This window comes from Triticum dicoccoides, chromosome 5B, assembly GCF_002162155.2.
Source record: "Triticum dicoccoides isolate Atlit2015 ecotype Zavitan chromosome 5B, WEW_v2.0, whole genome shotgun sequence".
Classification (NCBI taxonomy): Eukaryota; Viridiplantae; Streptophyta; class Magnoliopsida; order Poales; family Poaceae; genus Triticum; species Triticum dicoccoides.
This window is the reverse complement of record NC_041389.1, coordinates 104,765,626-104,789,360: the sequence shown is the minus strand read 5'-3', so window position 1 is coordinate 104,789,360 and position 23,735 is coordinate 104,765,626.

Here is a 23,735-nt window from a genome sequence, read left to right as displayed (position 1 = left end):
GAGTGTGCGTTCCCTTGGTTGGGTTTGCGGCGTGCAGGAGCGACTGTGTGAGGGTGCTGTGCGACCGCGGCGTGCAGGAGCGACCGTGTGAGGGTGCGGTGCGACCGCGACAGCCATGCGCAAGTGTACCACCTTCTCATTTTAAAAACTTTAGGCAAGCTTGGCAAAAATGTGTGGCGAAGTTTGGCAATGCAAGGCCTAGACCCAAACAGGATAAGTACGTACATATTAGGAGTACTAGTGTTAAAAAAGAAAGGCGGGGTTTTCCTTCGCGGGATTTAATCGATACAAATCCTCATTTCACGTGTCAATTAATGCGTATTTTTTCTCCAAAGACCAAAGAGCTAACCATCTCACTCCTCATCGCTTGATTGATGCATCGCCATGCAAACCAACCTTCTCACTTCTGCATGCATGCAGGGGATATTAATGTCCTTGGTTGCTAGTACGAGGCAAACCCCATCAATTTTGCCTTGATTAGTGTTAGTGGCCCTTTGCAAATTGTAATTTTGATATACTGGCCTTGTGTACAAAAAAATGGAGGTAGTAACTATATTTGACTTCCTTCCCCATTGCGGTGACATCGGCGATATTTTTTTTTGTGGTTTGGCGAAGTGCGTTCGACGGAGAACACCATTGAGGGAGACCACGGTAAGTCGTTCTCAAGTGCCGCCTGCAAGCCGAGAAAACCGCCTTATTTGCATCCAGGAAGTCCGTTGAACCAAAGGACTAGTACTACTAGGAGTACACAATAGCGTCATCCGTCCAGCTTAGTGCGGTGAGATGGTTTCTCGAAGAAGACGATGGATAAGCGGAGTCAGCGAAGAGTGAAACGATGGTTGCTTCGTCCGTGATTTTGTGATTTGACGCCTCACTACTTTGTGATTTGTGATAGAAGAGACAGGGGAGTAGACTTTGTGCTCTATACTGTACTACATGCGTCCAAGCATGGGAGAAAGAGGAGAGACGTTGCATTTTTCTATTCCTTCAATCAATCAATCAATCAGGGAGCTTCAGTTCCATCTTTTTGGCTTTGGCAACACCGTCAACAATGGTTCCCACGATGCCAAAAGCTATTTTCACATTTGGCTACACATTGTGGATGCCCTTAACCGTACCACTTGGTTTTGCTCCTGTGTGCTATCTATACAAATCTCAGTTATATTGATCTAAAAAATTATAGAATCAAGATTAGTAAAAAGGAGGTGATTTTGCCGCGCGGATGGCGGGGGAGGTTTCTTATTTTCAGAGGAAGTTGTCCTGGCGGTTTGCTAACATGCGGTCCCATGTGTCAGTGCTTTACCAAGCCGATCCGCGTCCCACATGAGGCAGAACAACGGCAGAAATGATGGTTGCTTCGTCCCTCCAACTTCTTTTTTTAGCATTATTACTTCATCCCTCCAACTTAACTGCGGGAAAGGTGCAACTTTGTGATTTGATGCCTCATTGCTCATTACTACACCGGCGCCATGACTAGGGTGCTTCACCCCGGCTGCTCTGCACTGTATTCCGATATGGCACATGGACCCGGTAGCTTGATGTCCCACATGTCAGCGAAAGGGACTAGAAGATTTATGAAAGCGAGCGCTCCACTCTTACGACGGAGGAGTACACGACACGACGGCCCAGTGAACTATCACTTGTACTGTATAGTACTATAGTTTTGCTGTTTCGCACGATCCATCGAGACAAACCCAATTAAACAGGAAAGGGCGAGATTTTTCCCGCGCGGTAGATGATACTGGCCATACATTTCAAAGGCAATTTCAATGTATGCAAACTGAATAATTAACAATATGATATCTAGCAAAACTAAAAACACATATGATTTATTGTGTTAGAGTGTAGTAGTAGTGCTGTATTGCATAGTTGTTAGATGTAACATGCGAGAACGTGTAGACATGTAGTTTTGGAGGGCCTATGGAGAGAAAAGCGTAATACAGTCAATGAACTTTAGAATAAGTTGATTACGGTCACTATATACATTTTGCGGTGATTATACGGTCACTTGCTCACGGTTTAACATCGGATTGCACTCTGTTGACCGGCCAAATAGTCTGCATGGCACCATGTTGACTAGTTAAATTTACCACATTGCTTGTGGGTCCCACCTGTCAGTTCGCATAGGGAAAAGGTCAGATAAACACAAATTTACGCAGGTGCGACAAGACTCCAACCCTTGCGTGGGAATCACTTGGTTGTGTATGTGTCTGTCAGGGCCTGATGTGTGCGTATGCACGTGTAGGTTGAGCACTTGAGCGTGAGAGTGTGTGTTGGTCGTGTGGTGTGCTGGTGTGTGCATGCATGCATGCGTGTGTGTGTGTGTGTGTGAGTGTTGCGTGCGTGCGTGGCTGCGTGTGTACGTGTGTGTGTTGCGTGCATGCGTGGGTGCATGTGTTTGTGTGAGTGTTGCGTGGATGCAGTTCGTGTGCATGCGTGCGTGTGTGTATAATCACCACACCAGCTATTGTGTGTTAAAATAGATGGCTCAACATACCAATACAAGGCCACCTTGTCCGCTGTGCCCGCGGTCATGACTTCGAACCACCGTCCAAATATTTTTTTGTCATTTGTTTTCATTCTTACTAGCAAGATACCCATGCGTTGCACGTAACATCAAGATGCATTTGTATGACTAGTTTATCTTGCGAGAGAAAAGGATGAACAAGGGAAGGCCTTATTTGCAAATGTGGAGAGGTGTGTGGGTACCTTTTTGCAAAATTGCCATAGTTTCTTTCCTATCCGTCAGATATAAATCGGATGGCCTATATTGTAGGATGGCAGGCACACCATCATCACCAACTCTGTTTTTTATAAGAGTGTATTTTATGTATTTTATAAGAGTGTAGATGTAGAGTAGATACAAGTCGACAGGTGGGCATGATGGTAGTGAGATAATGTGATGCAACACTAGAGGTGCCCCGTGGAGCGTTTAACTGGTCAACTAGTCATGTCATGAGAAAATATAGAGTTGTACGGTGAGCCTGTGACTGTATAATAACCACTAAACGTAAATGGTGACCATAATGAGTGGATTCTGAAGTCCAATGTACGTATCGTGCTTTCGCTTCAAATACAATGATCGTCATTGCATATATCGCGAGAGAAAGATGAAACATGCGTGAATTTTCTAGGGGCTTACTTTTAGAGCAACTGGAGATAGTTTTGTGTGCATACGTGAAAGGGGCGTACAGGGGGGTATGCGATGGAGAGAGAGATGCTCTTCGTTTCTCTTTATTATGACTAACTTTGTATATAGTATAAAAATATAAAATTCACAATGCGGAATAAATATCATTGTGGGCACCATGCAATGCAAATTAGCATTCGTACTCCTCCATATAACTTTGTAATGTTGTATATATGTAGAAACTCTAAGATAATTTTTTGGCCACACTTTATTCAAAAGGAATGTTGTATGCGAAATAAACATGAAGAGAGGGCTTTTTAGATCAATGGGGTACGTGATGTAACATGTGTGAATGTGTAGTTGATGCATTTGGCGGGGCCTAGAGAGGTATGTGTGTGTATTACGTATTTGAGAGAGGCATGGATAAAGGGGCCGACGGAGGGGGGGGCGTGGGAGAGATAGCACGAGAAATGAGAGTGGTCTAGAGAGAGAGAGAGAGACGAATATGACGTCACGACGAGAGATTCCATTCCCTTGAGTGTGTATATGCAAGGGGGAGGGAATAGAGACACCAGGAGAATTTTTTTGTGTGTGTGGTGTTTGTGTTGGTATGTGTGGGTGTGAGAAGATAATGAGACGTGGGGGCAGAGGGTGTGTCACCGCGTGAGGTCCGGTGGGTCGAGGTGAGGCCCTTCGTTCGGTTCTGTTCTGCGCCACATTGGTCGGTCCATGACGCATTTAGGAAGACCCATGGATGACTAGTCGTACAAGACAAAGATAACATAATTGTGAAGGACTCTGTGTCCACTAACAAAGCCGGCTAGGATTTGTAACCCTAGGTTCTCGGACTAAGGTAACCCCTTTATCTCTGATATTACTATTCATCCAACCTAACTTTAAGGGGCATCCTACAGAATGCTCTGCTAGAATCATACTCGTCGATTAGGAAGAGAGGTGTGAGACAATGCATGAGAGACAGGCCTAAAGATAATATGCGTACATGAGACACGTAGGTAGGTCCATGTATATAAGGGTCGATGGGGATTGTGCATGTGTATGTTTGCGAGAGGAAGAGTGCTTGTGATAAAGGTTAGTTAAAACAGTTGTAAATGATTACGAGAGGGAGAGAGGGTTATATCTAGAGCATGTGTGCGAGAAAGACACCTCGGGAGAGAGTGTGTGAGCATGTGTGAGAGACCACCAATGGAGAGTGAAACTACACGTAAAAGACTGTTGTACACATTGATTAAAGATATAAATTGTATCCAAATATTAGGATGGGATCATGATATTTGCAATTCGCGTAAGGAGCGGTCATTGATCCATAAGACATCTAGATTCTATCGAATTTGAGCATGTCTATGTTATTATTCGACACAATTGATCCACATAGTTAGTATTTTGAACTCTAGACAATGCATCGCTTTAGCAATCGAATATAAACGTGAGTATAGTTCATGTTGTGTGTGTAAAGCACATTATACATACGAAAGTTACACAATGAACATTATAAATAGCTACCTATGAACTAGCATACATTTGAATTCAACTTAAGGTGGTTTAAAAAAATCGAATTCAACATGAAGTCCATTCAATTATTTGAATTTAATATTATGGCATTTGTAAATCATACCTAAATTATGGGGGCACCTATCTTTGCTCTGATTTTGTACATAATAGCATATGTAGTCGTGTACAAAATAGATTCAAATTTAGCTCCTCCATTCCAAAATAATCGTAGTTATAGGATTTTAAGTGTCAAAATTTCAAAAAGAAGCGGATAATTTAATGAGGTTTTCAAACATACAAGGTCAAATATAACGTTGTCTATTTAGGTCAATCCTCATAATTCAAGAGTACTCTAAACATGAATGCTTGTGTTTCAAAATTTTGAATGAAGCGCCAAAAGAGCATCTACTCGCCCGAAACTGCGTGAGACCAATGTTTGGTGGTACAAGGAAATTACTTTTCTAATAACTCCGACCCGTGAAACCCACCGCCCCGACGTCCAAAGGTCTAAACTGGGGTAGGTTTGTAGCTTCATCTAGACACCACAGAACCGCCTCCGAAAAACATTCATACACAATGGCCGCCTAAGCACACATGCGCGCGGCCGAAATCGCTCCCGCCACTATTTGGGACACCTGGGATTACCATCCTACCCCCGACCCGCAGTAGGTCCGAAATTTAAGATGGGGGCAAAGTTTGTACTTTCCCTAAATTTCAAACAAGCGTGTCCCATCTTCTGTTCAAAAAAGCCAAAAACAAGCGCGTCCCAGACCGAAACATGGTTCCCCCCACCCGTCTGATTCCCCATTCATACTCCGTGGGCGCCAAAACTACCTCTCCACCAGTCGCGAAACCCCGACGTCCTCCGTCCGCCACCCCATCCCAACCATCAACCGCCGCCCTCCTCCATCACGCTGGAGCCGATACCCCGACGTCGTCGTCCACCGGAACCTCAACCGCAACGCCCTCCACGGCTAGTAGTTGAAGCCGAGGCCAAGCCGTCCGTACCCGAGCCAGTTCAACCACGCCGTCCTGTGCCTCACCGCTGTGATACGTCTCCAATGTATCTATAATTTATGAAGCATTCATGCTATTTTATTATCTGTTTTGAATGATTACGGGCTTTATTATACACTTTTATATTACTTTTGGGACTAACCTACTAATCGGAGGCCCAACCATATTGCTGCTTTATTGCCTGTTTCAGTATTTAGAAGAAAAGGAATATCAAACGGAGTCCAAATGGATTGAAACCTTCGGGAGCGTGATTTTTGGAACGAACATGATCCGGGAGACTTGGAGTACAAGCCAGGGAAGCTTCGAGGAGGCCAGGAGATAGGAGGGCGCGCCCACCCCCCTGGAGCGCCCCCTGTCTCGTGGGCACCTCGTGGCTCCCCCGACCGACTTCTTTCGCCTATATATTCCCATATACCCTAAAACTATCGAATACGAAGATAGATCGGGAGTTCCACCGCCGCAAGCCTATGTAGCCACCAAAAACCTCTCGGGAGCCTATTCCGGCACTCTGTCGGAGGGGGAATCCCTCACCGGTGGTCATCTTTATCATCCTAGCGCTCTCCATGATGAGGAGGGAGTTGTTCACCCTCGGGGGTGAGGGTATATACCAGTAGCTATGTGTTTGATCTCTCTCTCTCTCGTGTTCTCTCTATGGCACGATCTTGATGTATCGCGAGCTTTGCTATTATAGTTGGATCTTATGATGTTTCTCCCCCTCTACTCTCTTGTGATGAATTGAGTTTTCCCTTTGAAGTTATTTTATCGGATTGAGTCTTTAAGGATTTGAGAACACTTGATGTATGTCTTGCCGTGCTTATCTGTGGTGACAACAGGATATCACGTGATCCACTTGATGTATGTTTTGGTGATCAACTTGCGGGTTCCGCCCATGAACCTATGCATAGGGGTTGGCACACGTTTTCGTCTTGACTCTCCGGTAGAAACTTTGGGGCACTCTTTGAAGTACTTTGTGTTGGTTGAATAGATGAATTTGAGATTGTGTGATGCATATCGTATAATAATGCCCACGGATACTTGAGGTGAAAATGGAGTATCTAGGTGACTTTAGGGTTTTGGTTGATTTGTGTCTTAAGGTGTTATTCTAGTATGAACTCTATGATAGATTGAACGGAAAGAATAGCTTCATGTTATTTTACTACGTACTCTTGAATAGATAGAACAGAAAGGATAACTTTGAGGTGGTTTCGTACCCTACCATAATCTCTTCGTTTGTTCTCCGCTATTAGTGGCTTTGGAGTGACTCTTTGTTGCATGTTGAGGGATAGTTATATGATCGAGTTATGTTATTATTGTTGAGAGAACTTGCACTAGTGAAAGTATGAACCTTAGGCCTTATTTCCTACCATTGCAATACCATTTACGTTCACTTTTATCATTAGTTACCTTGTTGTTTTTATAATTTCAGATTAAAAATACCTATATCTACTATCCATATTGCACTTGTATCACCATCTCTTCGCCGAACTAGTGCACCTATACAATTTACCATTGTATTGGGTGTGTTGGGGACACAAGAGACTCTTTGTTATTTTGTTGCAGGGTTGCTTGAGAGAGACCATCTTCATCCTATGCCTCCCACGGATTGATAAACCTTAGGTCATCCACTTGAGGGAAATTTGCTACTGTCCTACAAACCTGTGCACTTGCAGCCCAACAACATCTACAAGAAGAAGGTTGTGTAGTAGACATCAAGCTCTTTTCTGGCACCGTTGCCGGGGAGGTGAGTGCTTGAAGGTATATCTTTAGATCTTGCAATCAAATCTTTTTGTTTCTTGTTTTATCACTAGTTTAGTTTATAAAAGAAAACTACAAAAAAATGGAGTTAAGTTTGTCCCATACTCTTCATCTTTTTAATATATTTCGTGAGTATGATGAAAAGGAAAATTGTGCTCAAGTGCTAGAAGAAGAAATCTATGAAATGCTTGATACTAAATCTTTGAATGATGAGCATGATTGCAATGTTGTTAGTATGAACTCTTTGAATATCCATAGTACTAATGATGATTGCACTATTTATGATGAAAATATCTCTTATAAGCATGTCAATTTTTGTGGAGGAGACTGGGTTTGCAAGTACACACCAAATAGGGAAAATAGATATTGCAAGAGGCATAAGTATTTAGAAACTAAAGGGTTGCAAGAAAGTCTTGATGTTTGTGCTGAAAAATTCAATATTTTTCGCGCTCCTTGTGAACTTTGCAATGAACATGGTCATTTAAATCTCCAATGCAAATTGTTTCATGATCGAATCGTGTCCAAAAATTGTGATAACTTGATTAACCTTGAGCATCATAAAGAGCTTAGTCTTCTCTTGGGGTATGAAGAAATGAAACGTATAACTGAGGGTATTCCAAAATTTAATCTTGATAGATGTCTTGATTTTGATCTAGAGAAGATTTATTTGTATTGTGCGGTGAATTGCATTGAAAATCCTTATATTGCCAGTTACCTAAAGAAAATAAAGCAATTAGAAGATGAAGAGAATACTAATGAAAGGGAATAGACTTCCCAATATCCTCCTATTATTTCTTATGATGAATCAGGTAACGAGGAGGAGCTTTCTATTCAACCAATCTCATCAATAAGGAGCTCAAAGAAGAAGGTTGAACCCACACATAATGTGAAGAAGAAAAAGAAAATAAGGAGCAACAAAGGTAAAAATGTATCCCTCCCAAATGATGTTGCTCCTACTACTCATTGTGATGATGATAATTGCTATACTATTGGTGCTATCCATATTTTTAATGATGAGAGTGATTATGCTTATGATATGAAAAGGCCCAAGCTTGGGGAAGCTATGTTTGATAAGGATGAAATATTTGAGAATATATTTGCTGAAATTAATGTTTGTCCAAAGCTTGGGCATGCTACGTTTAATGAAGATGATATTTTTAGCATCCCAAGTTTTGACATGCAAAGGTGTTATGATGATAGCATGCCTCTTACCTATGATGATTATATTGATGAAAGTGGGTTTGGAAGAGTGTCAACTTTAGGAAGTAGTGATCCCACTATTTTGGAGTATGTTGAATTTTATTGTGATGAATACGAAAGTGGATTTGGAAGAGTGTCAACTTTATTTAGTGATTCCACTATCTTGGGAGAGGTTTCAATCGATTATGATGAGAATGAAGTTGCTACTTATGATGATTATTGTGATGAAATTTATGCTATAAAAAGTAGTGATGAGTATATTTATAAAACTTGTCATGATTATGATTACCCTTTTTCTGAACATTACTCTTTTAATGTGGAAACAATTTATAGTATTCAAGTCTTTTATGATACTCCCACTATTCCGAATGAGAAGGATTTTGCTTATGTGGAGAGTAGTAAATTTTCTATGCTTTTAGATCATGAAAAGAATGCTTTAGGTGCTGGTTATATTGTTGAATTAATTCATGATGCTACTGAAATTATTATGAGGGAGGAATATATGCTTGTAGGAATTGCAATAACATCAAGTTTCCTCCCTATGTGCTTAAAATCTTGAAGCTATGCTTGTTTTACCTTCCCATGCTAGTTGATTGTTGTTCCCATAAGTTGTTTGTTCACAAAATCCCTATGCATAGGAAGTGGGTTAGGATTAAATGTGCTAGTCATATGCTTCATGATGCTCCCGTTATGTTTCAATTCTTATCTTTTATGTGAGCATCATTGTCATCATCATGCCTAGCTAGAAAGGCATTAAAGAAAAGCGCTTGTTGGGAGACAACCCAATATGTATCCTTACTGTTTTTGTGTGTCCACATGATTATGCTACTATATTAATCATGTTTTATAGCTTTTGTTTCAATAAAGTGCCAAGTAAGACCTTTAGGATAGCTTACGGTGATAGTTGTGTTGATCCTGCTGAGAATCAGAAACTTTTGCACCAAGTAAATTAGTTTTGTTAATTCACATAAACGTGCTTCGTATCTAATTCGTTTTGCTATGGATTGGTACACAAATATCTCAGGACTTCCTAATTTGGTAGGATTTTTGGAATTCCAGAAGTATACGTTTGATACAGATTACTACAGACTGTTCTGTTTTTGACAGATTCTGTTTTCTATGTGTTGTTTGCTTATTTTGATGAATATATGGGTAGTATCGGAGGGCATGAACCATAGATAAGTTGGAGTATAGTAGATATTACGCCAATATGAATTTAGAATGAGTTCATTACAGTACCTAAGTGGTGGTTTTATTTTCTTATACTAACGGAGCTTACGAGTTTTCTGTTGAGTTTTGTGTTGTGAAGTTTTCAAGTTTTGGGTAGAGATTCGATGGACTATGGAATAAGGAGTGGCAAGAACCTAAGCTTGGGGATTCCCAAGGCACCCCAAGGTAATATTCAAGGACAACCAAGAGCCTAAGCTTGGGGATGCCCCGGATGGCATCCCCTCTTTCGTCTTCGTTCATCGGTAACTTTACTTGGAGCTATATTTTTATTCGCCACATGATATGTGTTTTGCTTGGAGAGTCATTTTATTTTGTTAGTATTTGCTTGATGTTATTTAGATTAATTTTTTGCATCTTTAGTTTCAATAAAAATGTCAAGGATAGCCTTTTTCATGCTTATTTTGCTAGTATACATGTTGCTGTTTGAAAACAGAAAGTTTACCGCTGTTGCAAAAATTCCCTAGAAAAGTTAGAGAATGATATAATGTTGAAACTTTTTGCATATTGAGTTCTGATAAATCTTCTACAGCATATTATTTTTCTCATAATTTTTGGAGTTAGGGAAGTATAGATACTCTTGCATTCTTTACAGACTGTACTATTTTGGCAGATTGCTGTTATGTTTGCATTGTTTGCATATGTTTGCTCGTTTAATGATTCTATTTGAGGATAGGAGTATTAAATATGCAGAGACATTTAGTATGCAATGTTGAATAATAATTTTAGTTATTTGTTACAGTAGAAAATGATAAGGTTTTGCATTGGTTTATACTAAGCTATGTCACGAGTTCTTGTTGAGTTTGGTGAAAATGATAAAAAGAGAAACCATGATATGAGAGGAATTAAGGAGACACAAAAGTTCAAGATTGGGGATGCCCCGTTAGGCATCCCACCCTTCTTCTTTAACAACTATCGGTTAGTATCGGTTGAACCTAAGTTTTTGCTTCTTCACATGAGTTGTGCTATCCTTGCAATGTCATTTTATTTTGTTTTGCTTGCTGTTTGAATACAATACCAAGATCTAAAATTCTTTATTGAGAGAGAGTCCTCACATAGTTACATAATTATTTAGCTACTCGTTGATCTTCACTCATATTTTTTTTGGAGTAGTTTGTCATTTACTCGTGTGCTTCACTTATATCCTATGAGTAAATTGTTGAATGAGTTGATTGTCATAAATCTGAAATTATATATGTCTCATTTTCTTATCCCATGGGACTAATGACTTCACATCTAATAAGTAGAGGTTGTAAATTTATTGAAGTTTAGAAAGAATTGTATTGGTCATTTGAACAATTCATGAAAGAATATTGAAGGAAGAGAGATTTCAAATATAAATATACTATCTTAGACATCTTCTATGATTGTGAGCACTCATTAAGTATGACATGCTAAAGAGTTGATGTTGGACAAGGAAGACAATGTAATGGGTTATGTTTTCTCACATCTCAGTTAAAGTATGTTGTCATGGATCATTCAAACATGTTGAGCTTGCCTTTCCCCCTCATGCTAGCCAAAATTCCTTGCACCAAGTAGAGATACTAATTGTGCTTCCAAATATCCTTAAACCCAGTTTTTTCCATGAGTGTCCACCATACCTACCTATATGCGGTATTTACCTGCCGTTCCAAGTAAATTTGCATGTGCCAAACTCTAAACCTTCAAATAATAATCTGTTTTGTATGCTCGAATCGCTCATGTAGCGACTAGGGGCCGTTAGTATCTTCCATGCTAGGCGGGTTATTCTCAAGATGAGTGGACTCCGCTCATCATGCACGAGAAAAATGGCTGGTAACCGGGATGCCCAGTCCCATGATCAAAAGATCAAAATCAAATCAAAAATATTTGCAAACAAAACTCCCCCAGGTTTGATGTAAGTTGGAGGCACCCGTTGTTTCGGGCAAGCCATGGATTGATGATTGTTGGTGGAGGGGGAGTAAAAACTTTTACCATTCTGTTTGGGAACCGCCTATAATGTATGTAGTATGGAAGATATTGGGAACTCTTGGTTGTTATGTTGACAATGAGATCATACCTCTCAAAATTATTTATCTCTATTTCAAAATTCAGCTCTGGCACCTCTGCAAATCCCTGCTTCCATCTGCGAAGGGCCTATCTTTTACTTTTATGCAAGAGTCAAGGTGATCTTCACCTTTCCCTTTTTCATTTTATCCTTTGGCAAGCACCTCGTGTTGGAAAGATCCTGATATATATATCCAATTGGATGTAAGTTAGCATGAACTATTATTGTTGACATCACCCAAAGGTGAATACGTTGGGAGGCAACACTATAAGCCCCTATCTTTCTCAGTGTCCGATTGAAACTCCATAACCATAAGTATTGCGTGAGTGTTAGCAATTGTAGAAGACTATATGATAGTTGAGTATGTGGAGTTTGCTAAATCAAAGCTCTGACATAGACCCTTCCTAAAAATAAGATGACTTGTAATTGTTTGATGACTAAGAGTGAAGTTTGCTAGTTTTCAAGAAAGTTTATGGTCTATGCTTTAACATGTGAATAGCTTGTTACTTGATCTTGAGAAGTTTTATGAGATGAACTACTGTTATGACGTATAATCATGCTAGAAAAGGTGATTGAAATTATCATTGATCAAACTTGTGCACCTGCTAGCATTCACACTTCATAAATTCTTTCTTTTATCATTTACCTACTCGAGGACGAGCATGAATTAAGCTTGGGGATGCTGATACGTCTCCAACGTATCTATAATTTATGAAGCATTCATGCTATTTTATTATCTGTTTTGAATGATTACGGGCTTTATTATACACTTTTATATTACTTTTGGGACTAACGTACTAACCGGAGGCCCAGCCCATATTGCTGTTTTATCGCCTGTTTCAGTATTTCGAAGAAAAGGAATATCAAACAGAGTCCAAACAGAGTCCAAATGGAATGAAACCTTCGGAAGCATGATTTTTGGAACGAACATGATCCGGGAGACTTGGAGTAAAAGCCCGGGAAGCTTCAAGGAGGCCAGGAGATAGGAGGGCGCGCCCACCCCCCTAGGCACGCCCCCTATCTCGTGGGCCCCTCGTGGCTCCCCCGACCGACTTCTTTCGCCTATATATTCCCATATACCCTAAAACCCTCGAATACAAAGATAGATCGGGAGTTCCGCCACCGCAAGCCTCTATAGCCATCAAAAACCTCTCTGGAGCCCATTCCGGCACCCTGCCATAGGGGGAATCCCTCACCAATGGCCATCTTCATCATCCCGGCACTCTCCATGATGAGGAGGGAGTAGGTCACCCTCGGGGATGAGGGTATGTACCAGTAGCTATGTTTGATCTCTCTCTCTCTCTCTCTCTCTCTCTCGTGTTCTCTCTAAAGGACGATCTTGATGTATTGCGAGCTTTGCTATTATAGTTGGATCTTATGATGTTTCTCCCCCTCTACTCTCTTGTGATGAATTGAGTTTTCCCTTTGAAGTTATCTTATCAGATTGAGTCTTTAAGGATTTGAGAACACTTTTCCCTTTGAAGTTATCTTATCGGATTGAGTCTTTAACGATTTGAGAACACTTGATGTATGTCTTGCTGTGCTTATCTGTGGTGACAATAGGATATCACGTGATCCACTTGATGTATGTTTTGGTGATCAACTTGCGGGTTCCGCCCATGAACCTATGCATAGGGGTTGGCACACGTTTTCGTCTTGACTCTCCGGTAGAAACTTTGGGGCACTCTTTGAAGTACTTTGTGTTGGTTGAATAGATGAATTTGAGATTGTGTGATGCATATCGTATAATCATGCCCACGGATACTTGAGGTGACAATGGAGTATCTAGGTGACATTAGGGTTTTGATTGATTCGTGTCTTAAGGTGTTATTCTAGTATGAACTCTATGATAGATTGAACGGAAAGAATAGCTTCATGTTATTTTACTACGGACTCCTGAATAGATAGAACAGAAAGGATAACTTTGAGGTGGTTTCGTACCCTACCATAATCTCTTCGTTTGTTCTCCGCTATTAGTGGATTTGGAGTGAATCTTTGTTGCATGTTGAGGGATAGTTATATGATCCAGTTATGTTATTATTGTTGAGAGAACTTGCACTAGTGAAAGTATGAACCTTAGGCCTTGTTTCCTACCATTACAATACCGTGTACGCTCACTTTTATCATTAGTTATCTTGGTGTTTTTATAATTTCAGATTACAAATACCTATATCTACTATCCATATTGCACTTGTATCACCATCTCTTCGCCGGACTAGTGCACCTATACAATTTACCATTGTATTGGGTGTGTTGGGGACACAAGAGACTCTTTGTTATTTGGTTGCAGGGTTGCTTGAGAGAGACCATCTTCATCCTATGCCTCCCACGGATTGATAAACCTTAGGTCATCCACTTGAGGGAAATTTGCTACTGTCCTACAAACCTGTGCACTTGCTGGCCCAACAACGTCTACAGGAAGAAGGTTGTGTGGTAGACATCACGCTGCCGCTCCAACTTCGCCACCCTCCACCGCACTGGAGCTGTTCCTGCTACGCTGTCCTTCGCCGCCTCGGATCTACTTCCCCTCCGCCGACATACAGCCACGGCAACACAGTCAACAATTTGGCCATGGGTTCATCCAAGCCTGCACCCTCCAGAACATTGGTTTCCCCGGTAAAAAGAAGAAGATCGGCGCGACATGTGGAGCTGACCAAACCGGCAACCGAAAATGTTACTCCTCTTCCCTTATTCGTGCAAATCTTACGTGTCTTCTTGCATGATATTCATCCCACAGAAGACACTAGTTGACCGCTTCTTCTTGATACTAGATGTTCCTAGTAACTCGCGATGCACAAGGTTTCTCCTCATATACTATTTCACCTTAGCTAGAGGTCTGTCGCCCCCCTGAATTTCAATTTCTAGCCAGTTGTTTCCCAATTAACGGAAGCATTCCCCGGCGTAACAGGCGCTAGTACACCTATTACACCAGGGAAGCAGCGCCTTGGTGTTTATCTTAGGGGCGTGTGCGGCCTAGAGCTACTGGCGCCCGATCTGGAGGTCGACCGGGATTAAAGGTATGGCCCGGGGGCGTTGCCAAGCACAACGGTGGTGTGAGATCGAGGGGAGGGCGGGGCGGCGGAGGCAGGGGTCTGGGCCGGTGGTCGCTGGCGGTTCGAGAAAGATCGTCAACAGTGACTGGCGGGAGGTAGACGAAGGCCATCTGCCCATTCCTTATAGACCGTATGGTTCATTAAAAAAAATCTACTGACCTATTTATTTTCAGTCGACTGTTATCTTAGATATGACCACATGTGGTGGTGTGCTGGAGGAGTACCTGCATTTCCTGTGCTCATATATTACAAAATCATACAGAGTAGAATCTAATTTTGTTTGCCATGAGCTATCATATGTCTCTTGTCATTTATTTTTCAGCCACATGCTATCTGCTACTTTTACAGTGCACTAGTTCTGCACGCACTTCACCCATACTCTCACTATTGTGTTTTTATGCAAGGGTATTTCAGAGTCTGCCAAAAGAGAAGCAAAAACGATAAGAGAGAAGTTGAACCAACTTTCTTCGCGGTTAGGCACGACACGTTACAGCGCTATAAAGGGTGCAGTGTCAGTAGATGGAGATGGTAAACGTAGCTCTGGAGTTGATGACCTCGCTCGCAATGAAACACCATCCCAGGTGTCGGTGTAAAAAACCGGCGGATCTCGGGTAGGGGGTCCCGATCTGTGCGTCAAGGCTGATGGTACCAGGAAGCAAGGGACACCGATGTTTACCTAGGTTTGGGCCCTCTCGATGGAGGTAAAACCCTACTTCCTGCTTGATTAATATTGAAGATATGGGTAGTACAAGAGTAGATCTACCACGAGATCGTAGAGGCTAAACCCTAAGAGCTAGCCTATGATGGTATGATTGTAATTGTGATCGGCCTTCTAAGGACCAACCTCTCCGGTTTATATAGACACCGGAGAGGGCTAGGGTTTACATGGAGTCGGTTACAAGGAAGGAAACACAATATCCGGATTGCCAAGCTTGCCTTCCACGCAAAGGAGAGTCCCATCCGGACACGGGCCGAAGTCTTGAGTCTTGTATCTTCACGCTTCAATAGCCCGGATGTTGTACACAGTTCGGCTATCCGGATAACCCCTAATCCAGGACTCCCTCAGTAGCCCCTGAATCAGGCTTCAATGACGATGAGTCCGGTGCGCAGTATTGTCTTCGGCATTGCAAGGCGGGTTCCTCCTCTGAATACTCCAAAGTAATTATCGAACACGTAGACCGTGCCTAGATCTACAAGATGATATTCACATGGCATAAATCTGATCTGCTGGCAATCTTCGGGCGTCGTGCCCGTGCATCGTGGCCTGGTCCAACGCGAACCGGCATTTCTTACCCCACCTCGACTCGTGTTATGAGGCGGTTTTATTGGCACATCCCGTCGAGGCAGAGATCGTGTTCCTCTTATTACGGGATTTTCCATTAATATGGGCATGAGTGACCCCACGATGGCCGTTGGTATAACTCCATGTGTTTTCAGATAAGCCTCAAACGGTCATACCGAGGACTCTTGATATTCACCCTCTTTATAAAGGGGTCGAGGCCTATGCCTCTTTTCTACCTTCCTCGCACCTTCTCGCACCTCGAGTTCTAGCACCCGAAACCCAAGCTTCAACACCCCAGATCCTCCAATATGTCCAGATCCGTCCCTCAAGGCCGGTGGGTGGCCTCCTCGATCCAAGAGGACGACATTGCAAAGCTTAGGGAGGTCGGATACCTGACCGCCGATATCCAGCACAGGCTTCCTGCTCCAGGGCAGGTCATCCCCACATCGGAGCCTAATGAGCGCGTCGTTTTTTGTTCCGCACTTTCTTCGCGGCTTGGGCTTCACCCTCGATCCCTTTGTGAGGGGGCTCATGTTCTATTATGGGTTGGATTTTCATGATCTGGCTCCAGACGCTATCCTCCATATCTCGTCGTTCATTATCGTGTGCGAGGCTTTTCTCCACGTCACCCCGCACTTCGGCTTGTGGCTTAAGACTTTCAATGTGAAACTGAAGGTGATCGAGGGGCGACATGTGGAGTGCGGAGGTGCCGTAATAAGCAGGAACACCGATGCCCCATGGCCGGAGGGTTCTTTCCCAGAGGTATCCGATGTATGGCAACAGAGGTGGTTTTATGTCACGGCTCCCAGAGGCACAAAGTGGGTGGCTGCCCCCGAGTTCCACTTGGGCCCTCTTTCACAGTTGGCGTCTTGGATAGACGTAGGACGGAATTGGGGGCCCGCTGGTAATGTACCAGTACTGCAGAATCGCATCCGGGAGCTTCTTGAGAGGGACATTAACCTCGTCAGCATAATGCAAGTGATGTTAATCCGACGGATGTTGCCGCGCCAACGCCGGCCTCTCCAGATGTGGGAGTTCAATCCGGAGGGTCCGCGGACTGTCAAGCACTTCTTCGGCTTGAAGCTCGAAGAGATGTGCAAATTATTCTTCAGACAGAGAGTAGAGTGTCCGGACACCACCGAGGATGCGGGCCTAAGCTGCAATCGCCTAGAAACCCAAGTAAGTAATCCTGACACCAGACACCTTGTTTAGCATTTGTCATAATTGTTTGTTCTGAAAATCATCCGTGGCCAGGAATGGCTTAGCAAGGCGGAGAGGATCAGGTGTCTGGTGCCACTTCCCGAAGGTTCGCCTGGTCCCATCATGGCCAAGATGCTTGACCGAGTACTCAGCAGGATGCCCTCGGGGAAAGACAAGGGGAAGAACGAAGAAACCGAACTCCACACGCTACGCATCCGAACCGGGGGAATTGCTACCTCCCTTAAGGAGGATAGTCGGGAAAGGGATGCTAAGGCCTCCTCCCCGCGTGGGAAGAAGAGGGCAGTCTCCGAAAACTTGGAGGCGGAGATGCCCAAACCAGGGAAAAAGACATCCCCAAGGGGCCTTGCCCCGACGGGCACCCTCACCACATCATGCCCTACAACGGGCTAGCCCTCCACCGAGCTGTAAGTCAATCTACAATCCGAAGGTACTGTGTTTCTCCTAGATCAATAACTAGGATTCAACTTTTGCAGTCCGGCCAGCAGCTCTTCTCAACAGGGTTCGTCTTCGGGGGACCTTCCTCCGGAGATGATGGAGAGCGAGACCCCACCCACCTCTCCAATTCATGAAGCGGGCGACACCGAGGTGTCGTCATGGAGGAGTCCGGATCTGCCAAAGCCGGAAGCCAATACGTCAGCCGCCCTGAGTCCGGAGCGCTTGGCTCACATGGGGGGTGATGGGAAGCGTCCGGCACAGTTCAATGTATGGCCGGATGTACTGACGGGCTTACTAGAGCGAGCTGCGCTCTCGGAGGAGCACCGCTCATTAATGAGCGTGGTGCTCAAGAAGATTTCATCCGCTACAAGCGGTTTGAATGAAGCATTCACCAGCCTGCTTAGAGCCTTTGAGGTATGTAATGAAGAATACACTATTTCTTTGGCTGTGAAGCACGCGCTAGGTGTGCTCCATATAGATAGTAGCCCCAGAGACTCTGGTTGCCCGCCGTAGGCGGCAAACGGGGGATCATAAACCAATGATTGTGCTGTAAATATGTGCAGGTACTTGTGGGTCCGGACGTCGGCCAGTGCGTTGAAGTTGCCGAACTAGCGAGGCAAATTGGATCGATTGATGCCGATATCACGCTGGTGAATGAGCGGCTGGACAAATCACAAGGTACGTGTCAGGCCTTCCCTTGTATAGGAAAATATGAAGGTGGCATGATATTGATGTAATATGTTTGGACTGCAGATGGTGCTGCTGCCATGAGGGCGGAACTTGCTCAAGCCAAGGAACAAGCTCGGGTGAGCAATGCGGCTGCCCTAAAGGCGGCCGAGGAATTGAGGGCCGAACAGGCTGCTCATCGCCGAAGCAAGGAAAAGATAGCCGAAATGGCTATTGAGTTAAAAATGCCGCTGACCGGTATGAGCTCCTTAAAAAGGAACATGAGGATAATTCGGCCGAACTGAACAAGGAACTGAATGCCACGAAGGAAATCCGGACCGAGCTCAGGGGTGCGTGGGAGGAGCTTGAACAAGCCGGTAAAAACGCGGCTGGGGGCTCCTATTTGCTGCGGACGAATTTTTTCGATCCGAAGTACGCTCTGCTGGATGGACGCTGGAGTTCTGCGGACGCATATGCGGATTTGGCGAAGAGTACGGCTGACGCTGCCGACTTCTTCAAAGATCAAGGTGACAAGGAAGTGGAGAAGCTTTTCTGGTCGCAATTCCATGCTCCCACCCGCCCGCTGCCGTTAAGTGACAAGATGGCTTCTGTAGCGGAGCTTCACAGGCTGTCCGGGCTTGCAATGCGATCTGTAATAGACCATCTTTGGCCAAAGGGGCCTAAGCCGGACAGTTACTTTGGTTTGGTGCAATAGTTCCTTAGGGCCATGCCTCAGATCGATGCCATGAGGAGGTCGGCGTGTATAGAGGGTGCACGGATGGCTCTTGCCCACGTTAAAGCCTATTCGACGGATATGGATGCCACCATTATAGCGGCCCAGGATCCGGTGGGGGGCCAATATTCGGCCGAGCACTACTTGGCGTAGGTCACAGAAGGTGCCCGCCTAATAGAGGCGCAGTGCTCGAAGAATGTCTTGTTCGAATGGTGAACGAAATCATTGTAAAAACAATGGTTATTTTGATTATGAGGCTATATTTATATTATTTGTCTGAGAATATGATTATGTCCCCTGTGCGGCCGTTTATATATATGTATATATAAATATGTAATCCGAAAGTTAGCAGTCGTTTGCTTCAGCCCCCACGCATACAATGCAGGGGTGTTCGCAAAAAAATATGCTCAATCACACTTGATCCAACGTCTTGGTCCATTAAGGAGGTGATCGCACGTCAAACTAGGCAACCGGACTATATAGATGTAACACTTTCGATTAGTCGTGGGAGTCTAACATTGGGGCTACTATGTAGCCATTGGTACTTTCGCATGCATCCGAATACGGGCGCGTATGTACATGACCGGGAAATGACCCTTTGTTAATGCGGAGGAATCCTAAAGATTCCGGTGAGTCTTCGAGTGGTTGATCAGTCTCTCGCTGTATCATGAAAGTCAGTTTTCGGCTTTCTCTACTGAGGTGCTCGTCCGGAATAACCAGGGCACAATCGCAGTAGTTCTCCTTTGGCCACCTTAGCCGATAATAACTGAACGTAAGGCGGCAAACCCAGGAGCCGGGCTAACCCAACATTTGACCAAAGACATGATTCAGAGCTGATGCATATACGGCCAAACTCGTGACGCCGAACACTCCCGAAGGTATTCGGACTTTATAACAGATGATGGGCTCAAGAATGCTCATTCATTATAAACCCTGTGTTTCCAGGTACGTGCGTTATTCTGTCATGGCGAAATGCCAAAAACGGCAGTGTCCTCGGTGGGTATGGAACCCATGGGATGGTTTAATCAACAAGAGGCAATAGAAAAGGTTTACACAGGGGCTTAATCTAAACATAAACCTGTTGAACGGGGCCCTGCTGCACGTCTGGGCCTTTGTCTCCGTTGTGCCGTATCCTGGAAGGGTATCGCACGAACGTTGTTTGTGGAAAATATAACTCATAGGAGATTACAACGTAAGTATGCGATGGATAGTAAAAGTGTAAGGTGCTGGCCTGCCAATAATGTTGAGCCAAGTGTGGGGCTTTATTAAGTATTTATAGCCCCTGGTATCCGCTATAGGATTACATATACGGTGCCCTCGTTCAATCTGGGTTACCGGACTCGTCTAACCGTGTCTGTGGTCTTAACGACCAGATATAATTTTTTTTTGATATTAGAGGTCACTTATAGTCCGGCCGCTAGGGTCGTCGCGTGTTCCTCTGTGCGTGAAGGGCGCACTGTTATTCCGCTGACGGTGATGACGCCACCTGGACCGGGCATCTTGAGTGTAAGGTAGCCATAGTGCGGCAATGCGTTGAAGCGGGCGAAGGCCGTTCTTCTGAGCACTGCGTGATAGTCGCTTTGGAAGGGTGCAATGATGAAGAGTAGTTCTTCGCTTCAGGAGTTGCCTGGAGTGCCGAATGTTACCTCCAGTATGACGGAGCCCCTGCTGCAGGCTTCAACGCCTGGTATCACCCCTTCAAAGGTGGTGTTGCTTTGGCTGATTCTGGATGGGTTTATCCCCATCCCGCGGACAATGTCCTCGTATATTAAATTGAGACTACTGCCGCCGTCCGTGAGGACCCGGGTGAGACGGTATCCGTCGATTATTGGGTCAAGCACCAAGGCCTTTGATCCTCCACGCCGAATACGAGTTCGTCCGTCCAAGTGATCGAAAGTGATCGGATAAGACATCTAGTAGTTAAGTGAGGGTATGATGGGCTATATATTGTGCGCGTCTCTATGCGCGCTCTCGTGCCTTCTCATGGATGTACGAGTCGCGTGGATCATGTTCACTATTTTAACCTCTGGTGGGAATTTTTCTGTCCCCCAGTGTTCGGCTGGCGAGGTTCATCCTTGTCCTCACTTGGTGTTTCCCTTCTGTTGTGTTCGGCATTCAATTTGCCAGCCTGCTTGAAGACCCAGCACTCTCTGTGCGTGTGGTTTGCAGGCTTGTCAGGGGTGCCATGGATTTGGCACAGTCTGTCTAGGAGTCTATTCAGACCGGACGGTCCCTCTTTACTGCCTTTAGATGGCTTATTTTGCTGGTTAGGTCGAGAGCCCCAGAATCCGGCATTAACCGTTGTGTTATCCGGGCTCTTTTCCTTGTTTTGGCATTTATTTTTATTACGTCGTGGTTTCCGTTGCCATCGCTTATTTCGGATGTGCTGGGGTCGCTGGTGCCTTTATGGGCTAGCCAGCTATCTTCTCCCGCGCAAAAGCGGGTCATAAGGCTTGTTAGGGCTGCCATTGTCCTTGGCTTTTCTTGGCCCAGGTGTCTGGTGAGCCACTCGTCATAGATGCTGTGTTTGAATGCTGCTAAGGCTTCAGCATCCGGACAATCAACAAATTTGATTCTTCTTAGTGAGGAATCTGTTCCAAAGCTTGCGGGCGGACTCTCCGGGCTGTTGGACTATGTGACTTAAATCGTCAGCATCCGGAGGCCGGACATAAGTCCCTTGAAAATTGTCCTTGAAAGCGTCTTCGAGTTCCTCCCAACTCCCAATTGAATTTTCGGGGAGGCTTTTCAACCAGTGTCTAGCTGGTCCCTTTAGTTTGAGGGGAAGGTATTTGATGGCGTGGAGGTCGTCCCCACGAGCCATATGTATATGTAGGATAAAGTCCTCAATCCATACCCCTGGGTATGTCGTTCCGTTGTATGCCTCTATGTTCACAGGTTTAAAGCCCTGTGGGAATTCGTGGTCCAGTACCTCTTCGGTAAAGCACAGGGGGTGAGCAGCCCCTCTGTATCTGGACATACTGTGGCATGCCGTCGGCTGTTGTTGTGTTCGGTGTTTATTCTGAACTGGTATTTGGTTGTTGTAATCGTTTTGGTAACCATAGTCCCTCGTCGGCGTTGTCCTCTAGATCCATAGATGTACCTAGTTGCGCCAGCTTTCTTATCCAGGTGCTCACGTAGGTCGTGTGCGGCGTCTGTAGCTGCTTTGTTGTGGTTATGGAGTGGTATGTCTAGCCTCCTGGTCGTGTTACTCTTTGGTGGAATGGCCTCGTCGTCGAATTCTGGCAGTAGCTTACGTTTTGGGTAGCTCTTTGTATGGCGGTCGTCGCCATATCTTTCTTCAGTGTCTAGCACTTTGTTCCATTTGTGGTTGAGCATTTCCTGTGCGGCTTTAAGCCGTTACTTCTGCTTCTTCAGACTTCTAGCCGTGGCCATAAGCTTCCTATGGAGGTTTTCTCATTCCACGCGTTCTTCCGGGATGATGAATGCGTCGTCGTCCGGACTGTCTTCTTGTCCTGGGCCGGCTTGATGAACTCGTCCCTCTGGATCATTGTCTTCGGGCGTCTGCTCCGAACTGTGTTCGGCATGACCTGGTTCGTCCTGCTCCATCGCTGGTTCTGTATGGTCGTTGTTGCCTTCGGGGTTGACCGGAGTATCGGTCCTTCTGGCGCTCTTGCTGATATTTTTACTGTTTCTAGACTTGGAACGGCGTCTGCGCCGTCGCTTTGGCTTTTTCCCGGGGGTTTTATCTTCCGGATTGTCACCGTCGTCCTCCTTGGGCGTATCCACCATGTATATGTCATGTGACGAGGCGGAAGGCCGGCACCCCATAGATTCTGAATCTTCTCCTGCGTCGTCGTCCATACCGTCGATGCCTTCGGAGTCGAAGTCAAGCGCGTCGGTTAAATCATCAACCGTGGCTATGAAGTGGGTGGTGGGTGGGTAACGAATTTCTTCGTCGCCTGCTTCCCACTCGAGCCGAACATGGTTCGGCCCGGAATTTTCTGTCAAGGAGAGAGTTTTTAATGAGTTCAGCATGTCGCCAAAGGCGAGTGCTGGAAGATATCCACAGTGGTGAATTCCGCTACCGGAGCCCAACCTGGCTCGACTGGCTCGGAAACGCGCGGACTGGAACCTACAACCGGATATGAATCCGGGGGTCCGGAGTCACAGGCTTTCCCAGAAGTGGGGCCTGTGTTCGGCTCCATTGCCGATGAGGGTACAGCCTACAGGGCGGGGTCTAGCCCTCCGTCTTTAGGTAACGCAACCTGCCCCGGATTTAGATCCGAGGCTTCTGCCGGGGTGATATCCCGCGCATCGTATGACAGCAGGTCTAAGCCGTGCTCATCATGAGTGTTCGGCGCTCCTGGCGCGATCTGCTCCGGATGGCCAAGCGAATTGGTCCGCAGTGCGAAGCCGCCGAACACGAAGATTTGTCCGGGGAGGAAAGTCTCATCTTGGACAGCATCGTTGATGATGATTGAAGGGCCCATCGAGCCTTGCAGCGACGTCACAGAGGAACT